Here is a 9,538-nt window from a genome sequence, read left to right on the forward strand (position 1 = left end):
GTAGACAGAAGAAAGACATGATCACCGTAGCAATGGTGATGACCATAAGAAAACACGTTTCCCACCGCTTCGCCATTTTGTCGGGGAAGAAGAGAAAATAGATATGAGGTAGGAATTTGAAAGATGAGTTAGAATTTGATGTGAGATTTTATGGAAAAAATGAGGGGTATTTATAGAATGGAAAGAAGATAGAGACGTTGGGGGATGAAGTGATTCCGTACAAAAGGAAATTTGAGTGGAAATAAGATTTGAAAGAAAGTGTATGATAGTGTTGGGAAAAAAGAGAGATGTAGAGAATAAAGTTAGGATTTGATTTTTGAAAAAGAGATTTGAAAAGATTTTTGAAAATAATGGAATATAGTACCAAAATTAGTGGGAAACAAAAGATAATAATCTACTTGTTACCAGTACAGTCTGAGTTTCCTGATTCTGCGCCTGCAAAAAGATTTAACTCTGTACCAGTTGCGTCAGTACTATTTATTTGTAAATAAATAAATAGCATGTGTGAAGTAATAAACAGTATTTGGCGTTTGCGTAAGAATAAATTCAACTGCAAGCCAAATTACTGTATAAGAAAAATTCTAAAAACTAAGTATTTCATATGTCAGGATATTTGTTGAAATAAAAATCCATGATTATATGAGACTCTTAATTTTCAGATTGGAGTTTTCTTGAAAAAAGATGTGGGCAAATTTTGGGGTATAACATGTATACATGATTTGTTGAAGAATGCAATTGTATACGATTGTAATTCTTATTATTTTTCTGCTCATGTATGTTTCTTGTATCATTTTAGCATCGTTACATATTATTCTTGACGTATATGTACGAGGTGTTATAATAATTATTATTATTAGTGGTATAAATTATTATTATTATTATTATTATTATTATTATTATTATTATATTTAGTATTATTATTGTTATTATTATTATTTTATTTATAAAAAAAGTGGCAGTTGAATATTATATTATTATTACTACTAATTTATAAAATAGAAACAATATTTTAAAAGTTTATAATATTTAATGATAATATGAGTTACAAAGGTAGTAAAATTGTTTTAAAAATGTTATTTGTGATATAAATTATAAAAATTAATGATAAATTTATTTTTTATTTTTTTTGTATATAAAATTTATTTGATTTACATTTGAAAGAAATATAGAATTGTATAAAATATTTAAAAACTTTAAAAGATGAATATAGTGTTTTATAAAATATATAATTGTATAAAATATTATTATTATTATTATTATTATTATTATTATTATTATTATTATTATTATTATTTTTAATAGTGGTAGTAAAATATCATATTATTATTATTATTATTACTACTAATTTATTAAAATAGAAAAAATAATTTAAAACTTTATAATATTTAGTGATAATATAAGTTATAAAGGTCGTAAAAATGTTTAAAGAATTTAAACTATGATATTAATATTATTATTTGAATAGTGTTAGCTGAACATTATATGATTATTATTATTATTATTATAATTATTATTATTATTATTATTATTATTATTATTATTATTATTATTATTATTATTATTATTATTATTATTAACTATTAGGCTAAATTACAGTTTTGGTCCCCTATTTTGGTATTTTCACGATTTTAGTTCCCCTATTTTGTTTTTTAACATTTTTGGTCCCCCATATCCACTTTGGCTACAAAAAACGCCTATGTGTTATTTTTAAACTACGTGGCATATAGTAAAATGCCAGGTCATTTATAAATAATAAAAACTAAATAACTTATTTTAATTTATTTTAATGTATTAGTTAAAAATGAAAAGACATAAAGTCTTTCCATTAGCCAAACGAAGAGAAGAACGAAGGCATCAGAGAAGAAATAAGAGTGGCATGACGAGAACAAGATAGTCGTAATCGCATCCAACAAAAAGCATCATTTCCAAGTAATTTCGAGTTTGTGTTTGGTTTCGCCATACTTTCCATCTTTTAAAACCCTAATTTCACTGTTATGGGCAATTGATTTCACAGGCAGAAATGTCTTCTTCTAAGTCTAAGCCAGATGAGAAATTTTGTTGTAGGTATGTTGTGAATTGAAACTTTGTTGTTTTGAACTGAGATTTTGTTATTCATGCACGTTTCTTATGTTGTGATTATTTGCTGATTTGTTCTAGTTATTTAGTAGATGAAATGGGATTTTTTTTTGTTTATCAAGATGTTGTATTTTTTTGATTTGCTATAGGCCAGCTGAAAAAAATGTAGTTAGGTTAAGGATTAATCATGAGGGGGGCTACTTTGCTCTTTATCCTTGCAAGATCTATATTAATGGAAAGGTAGAAGAACTAAATTGGGAATTTGATGTGGATTATATGTGTTATATGGACTTTATCAAGGTTATCAACGAGTTGGGTTATGTAAAAATCAAGGGCATGTGGTATCATCACCCGAAATTATCACTTGAGCATGGACTAAGACCTCTTGACAATGATGCAGATATGTTGAAATTCGGGGAAGACATGAATGGCTACGATATTGGTAATATCTCTGTTGAGCATGTAGTAGATGAACCTGATGTTTTAACAAAAGAAGAAGTAAGAGAGTATGTTGAATTTGTACAACCCCCAATTGAGATCGAGTCGGATGATGAAGTACATATGGAAGAAGCAAATGTGGAAGTCACCAAATAAGTAAATATGGAAGAGAGGGAAGAAGTAAATGAGGATGAGAGTGAGTAAGAAGTAAATGTGGAAGATAAGGAAGAAGTAAATGTGGAAGAGAGGGAAGAAGTAAATGAGGATGAGAGTGAGGAAAAAGTAAATGTGGAAGATATGGAAGAAGCAAATGTAGATGAAAGTGAAAAAGATGAAGATTTTGTGCAAGACAAGAATGATGATTTGGGGGATAGTGAATTTGATGACTTAGTTGAGGATGATTGGGATTGGACACACGAAGTACCAAGCTACACATTTATGAAAGAAAACAACGATGCAACCCAAGTCTCCTCAACCTAAGAACCAACCAAAGTATCTGATTTTCAATAAGCCTATGATGTTGAATCAGATGAACTTGATACTCCCCGAGGAAGTGAAGATGATGGTGATGAACCTACTTTTCCCAAGTTTAAAATGCCCGAAAGTGGTGATCATGTGAGATTTGAGATTGGAATGTCATTTGCCTTAAAGAGTCTAATTAGAGATGCAGTAAAGTCATTTGCAATTGATAACACGATTTTATATCGTATATTTAGCCTGAAATCCATAGATATTTATAGCATTTTCCGTTTATTATGTTGATTTATTATGATATTACGCGATTTTTCGCTTTGTTTCAGGTTTTACACTCTTATTATGACTATTTGTGAAAAGGAGAAGAAATGGAGCTAAAACGACCACTATTTATGCCTAAAAGATGAAAAATAGGTGCTGAAGTTAAAAGGAGGTGCAAATAAGACCCAAAATGTGCAAAGCTAATGACCTAGCCCATGAAGGATAAATTGTGCGTGGCCCAAATCACACAAGCAAGTGGAGACGCACGTCTCCAACGTTCTTCTGCCACGTCACCAAGAGGAGACGCCCGTCTCCAACCACTCCTAGATTCTCTCCACTTGAGACGCACGTCTCAAGTCGTGTGCTGAGTCTCCCTAAAGAAGTGGAGACGCACGTCTCCAAGTCCCAGTCTGAGAAGTCCCTACTTTCACGCATTCCAACTGCAAAGGCTCGTCTATAAATAGAGGCAGCCACTTCACTTCAATCTGTCCGATTTCCTGCTAATGAAGTGCTGCCGAAATTGTACCGTGCATTATATTTTCTGCCTTCCTTTAATTCAAACAGTTATTTTCTCACAACGATTTCTACACCGGAAATTGTTGTGAACCTTTTATAAATCTAGCCTTACGTTAGATTTATCACATTTTATTTTCCTTGTTTTATTTTCCGTCCGTTTAAATTCCGAAGAACGATCCAGCCAACCTGTGGTGGAAGTTCAGTACTCGAAGATTCAGTTTCAATTTATTTAATTCAGTTTTAATATTTACTGCCTTTATTTATATATTTATTTGCATGATATATTATATGCCAATTAACATGCCTTTTATTATAAGCCAAATTAATTCATGCATGCTTAACTGTATTAATATGTCTGGCTAAATTACTAAGGTATCGGTATGTAAAGTAAGTTAACCGTAGGGATCCGAAATAAATTGGCTTAATTATGTTTTATTAAATATCACTTGTTTTTGGTTTGTATGTCTAATTTAATTAGTAAGTCTTAAAATCAATAGAGCGAAAGTTTGAGATCTTAAGACGGTCAAAGGTTAAAATCAATAGAGCGAAAGTTTGAGATCTTTAACTGGATAGTAGACATAGGACATTAGTTTTAAGGATGGCGAAAGCGTATTAAAACTAATTAGAACTTATTTATTTTCAAAAATTGTTTTTACACCCGAGCGGGATGGCGAAAGCGTACGTTAGGGATATTAGCATGTTCCGAGTCAACAGAGCGAAAGTTTGAGATTAGGAGATTTAAATAGATAACAACTTCATAAAACAGGCATTTTATTAATTACGTTGTTTCCAAAAAGCTTTTCTAAAATCTAATGGGATGGCGAAAGCGTACATTAGGATTAGGATAGTAATCTAAATCAACAGAGCGAAAGTTTGAGACAAGGATTTTTAACCAATTGAATTAGTAAAGATTTTTAATCGAATTATGCAAAAGCCAATGGACCTTCGGATCACCTTAAGTTAAACGAAATACATGCTGATATCTGTCTTTTATTATATTCTTTATTTCTCACAATCACTTTCCCTTAGGAACAATCGAAATATTAGTAGCCCTAGCTTTACATAGTAACCTTAGATAACGGTAGATCGATTCATAGTCCCTGTGGATTCGATATCTTTTAAAACTACACGACACGACTGTGCACTTGCAGTCATCAGATTTATAGACACATAAAGTCGCGATCAAGTTTTTGGCGCCGTTGCCGGGGACTATTTAAGTCGATATCGTAACTCACTGTTACACCGTAGAGACTAGGGAAATTCTTTCCTTTCTTTCTGAACGATTGTATGCCAAATACTCGTTCACAAGGAGGAGATTTAATACAACGAATTAACGAGATCGAACGTTTCATTAACGTTAAACGTCGAGCTCGCAATCTTCCCGAAGTAGCACCAATTCCGATTAATCAGGAATTGACTTTTACTGATCAAATTAATCAAATCACCCCAAAGTTAGAGATGGCTGCTCTTCGTCCTCTTAGAGACTATGCCGCTCCTTCGCGCGCTGAACCGCATTCAAGTATCGCACCACCTGCGATTGAGGCAAACAATTTCGAACTGAAACCTTCGTTGGTCCAAGCTGTTCAACAGAATCAATTCTCTGGAAGCCCTGCAGACGACCCCAACCTCCATTTATCTGTGTTCGTGCAATACGCCGACACTGTCAAAGCTAACAACGTTAGTTCCGAAGCTATTCGATTACGTCTCTTTCCTTTCTCCTTGAGAGATAGAGCTAGAGCGTGGCTTCAATCCCTGCCTTCCAATTCCATAACTACATGGGATGAATTGAAGAGAGTATTCTTAGCGAGATACTTTCCGCCTAGCAAAACTGCTATGCTCAGAGGTCAAATCAACGGATTTACCCAGAAAGATAATGAATCACTCTTCGAAGCCTGGGAACGTTACAAGGACATGCTTAGACTATGCCCTCATCATGGACTCGAACCATGGCTGATCATCCATACTTTCTATGGTGGTCTCTTATATAACACTAAAATGACTATAGATGCCGCTGCTGGCGGAGCATTAATGGACAAACCCCATGATGAAGCATACAACCTCATAGAGAACATGGCACAAAACCATTACCAATGGGGTGGAGAACGAGCCGCTCTAGAGAAAGCCCAAACCAAAGGAGGAATGTACGAAATAAGTGGTATAGACCGCGTTAACGCTAAATTAGACGCTTTAACTCAAAAGATCGAGAACTTAACCATCACTCCTTCAGCCACCGTTGCTGCTGTAACACCTAACTGCGAGATTTGTGGATTGACTGGACACGCAGTTGCCGAATGTCAACTCTTGACAGGAGTCTCATCTGATCAAGTAAACTATGCTCAAGGAAACCCTTATTCTAACACGTACAACCCTGGATGGAAAAACCACCCGGACTTTTCTTATAAAAACAACAACGCGTTGTACGCGCCTAGACAAGCACCTGCTGTGCCACCTGGCTACCAAAAAGCGCCTGTAGCTGCTCAAAACACCCCTAGGAAGTCAAACCTAGAAATCATGATGGAGAACTTTATAGCTTCCCAACAACAAACCAATAAGGATTTCCTAAATCAAAACATCCACAATAGCGAGCAACTAAAACAACTATCGAACAAAGTAGATGCCTTAGCTACGCATAACAAAATGTTAGAAACTCAAATCTCACAAGTAGCTCAACAACAAGCACCTACTGCCGCCCCTGCTGGCACATTTCCTGCTCAACCACAACCTAATCCTAAAGGACATGCGAACGCGATAACACTACGAAGTGGAACGAATTACGATGGACCCATTGATCCTAGAACTCAAAACGCACCCATGTCACAACAAGAGCCAAAGGAAACCCAAAAGACATCAACCGATGATCAAATTGCTAAGGCCAATGAGAGCAACAACGAAGTGGAACCTGAAAAAGAGAAACCTTACGTTCCACCACCACCTTATAAGCCACCAATTCCTTACCCTCAGAGATTAGCTAAATCAAAAACCGAAGCGCAATTTAAAAGATTTGTAGAACTTCTGAAACAATTAAACATAACCATACCGTTTACAGAAGCCATAACTGAAATGCCTTCATACACTAAATTCCTAAAAGAAATCCTATCAAACAAAAAGAAACTCGAGGATAACGAAACTGTAACGCTTACCGCTGAATGTAGCGCTATCATCCAAAATAACATGCCTCAAAAACTGAAAGATCCTGGTAGTTTCTCTATACCCTGCGTAATAGGAAAAACCATCATAGAGAAAGCCATGTGCGATTTAGGAGCCAGTGTTAGTTTGATGCCTCTTTCAACCTGTAAGAAACTAAATCAGGGTGAGCTTAAAGCAACGAGAATGTCTCTTCAATTAGCTGACCGTTCAGTCAAATACCCTGTAGGAATGTTAGAAAATATCCCTGTTCGTGTAGGTCAATTCTACATCCCAACTGATTTCATCATTAAGGATATCCAAGAAGATTCTAACATCCCGATCATATTAGGAAGACCCTTCTTAGCAACCGCTGGTGCAATCATAGATGTCAAGCGAGGAAAGCTTACTTTCGAAGTAGGAGAAGAGAAAATAGAATTTATACTCACCCAATTCCTAAAAGCACCCTGTAACACCCCTCTAATAACCCGCGGCAATTAAATAATTATTAATCATAGTAAACATGTAGAGAGGCATCACAATTCATAAAATGAAGAAAAACACACGTCGGTACATATCATGCATTCACTGAAACAACTGAAATTATAACTCATTAAATAAAATCATGTTTTACACAGCGGAATCAAAAACATAGAGTCAACATTCATCATTAATGTATCCGACTCAACCAACAAAACCAATTAGAGTTATAATTCAACTCAAAACAAACGTGTTCCCCGTGTTACATCTACCAGAGCATGACACCGACACTATAACTAGAAACCGACTTATGAGCTAATCCTCACCAAGTCGCGCCGCTATCCTCAATCTGAAAATGACAACAAGTAAGGGTGAGTCTCATCACAGTTAACCAATGTTATTGCATCATAAATAATAACATATCATAGTTATATCATTCACCCAATTGTTTCATACTCAGACAGATCAATCATTCACACATCCACAGATAAACAGACAGTCAACATGTAACATATATCATTATGTTATAAACAAATCATGCACATGTATGAAACTGACACTATGCATGTGGTACCAATCATCACTAGTGGAAATCATCCACCGACCGATCTATCATCATCCAGATACGGCCCTGCCAGCACCAATTCCACACAATGGGAATTCTGCCCCTCACTGAATCCTCTCATCATCTAGGATTCAGCCCATGTTTATGAATGCATGCAACATATATATAACATACTTTCATCATTACCATCCTATGAGTAGCATCATCTATACTCATTTCATCATCATCATCATCAACAATACTAAGCATGTTCATATATACATTACATCATTCAATACAATCAATCATCAGTAAACCACTGAATCACATCACAAGGTTTACACAGTCTAAAACAGCATACAAACAGGCCTACAATCGAAAGTTACACATCATCGAACCTTCCAGAAAAATCACAAAACAGAAATTTCACATGCAGGAAACCATACGCGTATCATAGGGTCCGTACGCGTCCATACGCGTATCCCCTTGCCTCATACGCGTATCATACGCATTTCAACAGACGAGGTTTTGCCCAAAAGCAACCTCATACGCGTATCAGTCTTGTCATACGCGTATCACCAGAATAATTCCTCTAACTGCTTCTTCAGTTCAGTCAATTCAGACGGCGACATACGATACGGCGCCATTGACATTGGACTAGTTCCTGGAACCAAATCAATAGAAAACTCTACTTCACTTTCCGGTGGTAATTCATTCACGTCTTCTGGAAAAACTTCTGGAAATTCACACACCACCGGTAATTCGCCACTCGCCACTTTCTCCTTCATATTCATCAATGCGAACAACATAAACACTGTTGCACCATCTCCGATAGCTTCATTCACCTGTCTAGCTGTCATTTCCAGACTATCAGAACTAACCTCTTCAGGAAAAATCACCGTCTTCGCAAAACAGTTGATATGAACACGGTTGAATTCCAACCAGTTCATTCCTAGGATTACATCAAGTTGTTTCAACGGAAGGCACACTAAGTCCATCCCGAATTCTCTACCAAAAATGTCAACCGGACAATTCAAGCATGCAGACGAAGTAGTTACTGAACCCGACGCAGGAGTGTCAATAACCATACTTCCATTTATATCAGATATCTCAAGATTTAACCTCTCAGCACAATCCAAAGAAATAAAAGAGTGAGTTGCTCCAGTATCAATAATTGCAACTAAAGGTGTGCCATGAATGAAACACGTACCTTTAATCAACCTGTCTTCCGGAGTAGTCTCAGATCCAGTCAAAGCAAAAACCTTTCCTCCTGATTGGTTCTTCTTCGGCTTAGGACAATTAGGACTGATGTGACCCTCTTCACCACAGTTGTAGCAAGTCACAACCCTCTTCTTGCAGTCGGCAGCAATATGACCCACTTGGTCACATTTGTAACACTTCTTCTGATCAACCTTGCATTCATTCCTACGATGTCCCATCTCACCACTGTTGCACCCCAAAATTTGCCCATATAATTTCTTTTCTAATTAACTTGAGCTTCCCATTCATATGCATTTTTCTATTAGGACATTAACATAATTCATGTATTCATTAATCAGTAAAGTCAATTTGGGATCAAGGATAATAAAATTATTAAAGTTTCACTTCGAGACTATTCTTCTTCAA

General features: G+C 35.5%; 1 non-coding gene across 1 annotated transcript; it reads right to left on the bottom strand.

Moving 5' to 3' along the window:
- Positions 1–5,598: 5,598 nt before the first annotated feature.
- LOC131626391 (small nucleolar RNA R71) lies at positions 5,599–5,705 on the bottom strand. Its single transcript, XR_009291117.1, has one exon. It is a non-coding gene; the product is annotated as a small nucleolar RNA R71 (small nucleolar RNA).
- Between the last annotated feature and the right edge of the window lie 3,833 nt (positions 5,706–9,538).

This window comes from Vicia villosa, unplaced genomic scaffold (genome assembly GCF_029867415.1).
Source record: "Vicia villosa cultivar HV-30 ecotype Madison, WI unplaced genomic scaffold, Vvil1.0 ctg.000283F_1_1, whole genome shotgun sequence".
Classification (NCBI taxonomy): Eukaryota; Viridiplantae; Streptophyta; class Magnoliopsida; order Fabales; family Fabaceae; genus Vicia; species Vicia villosa.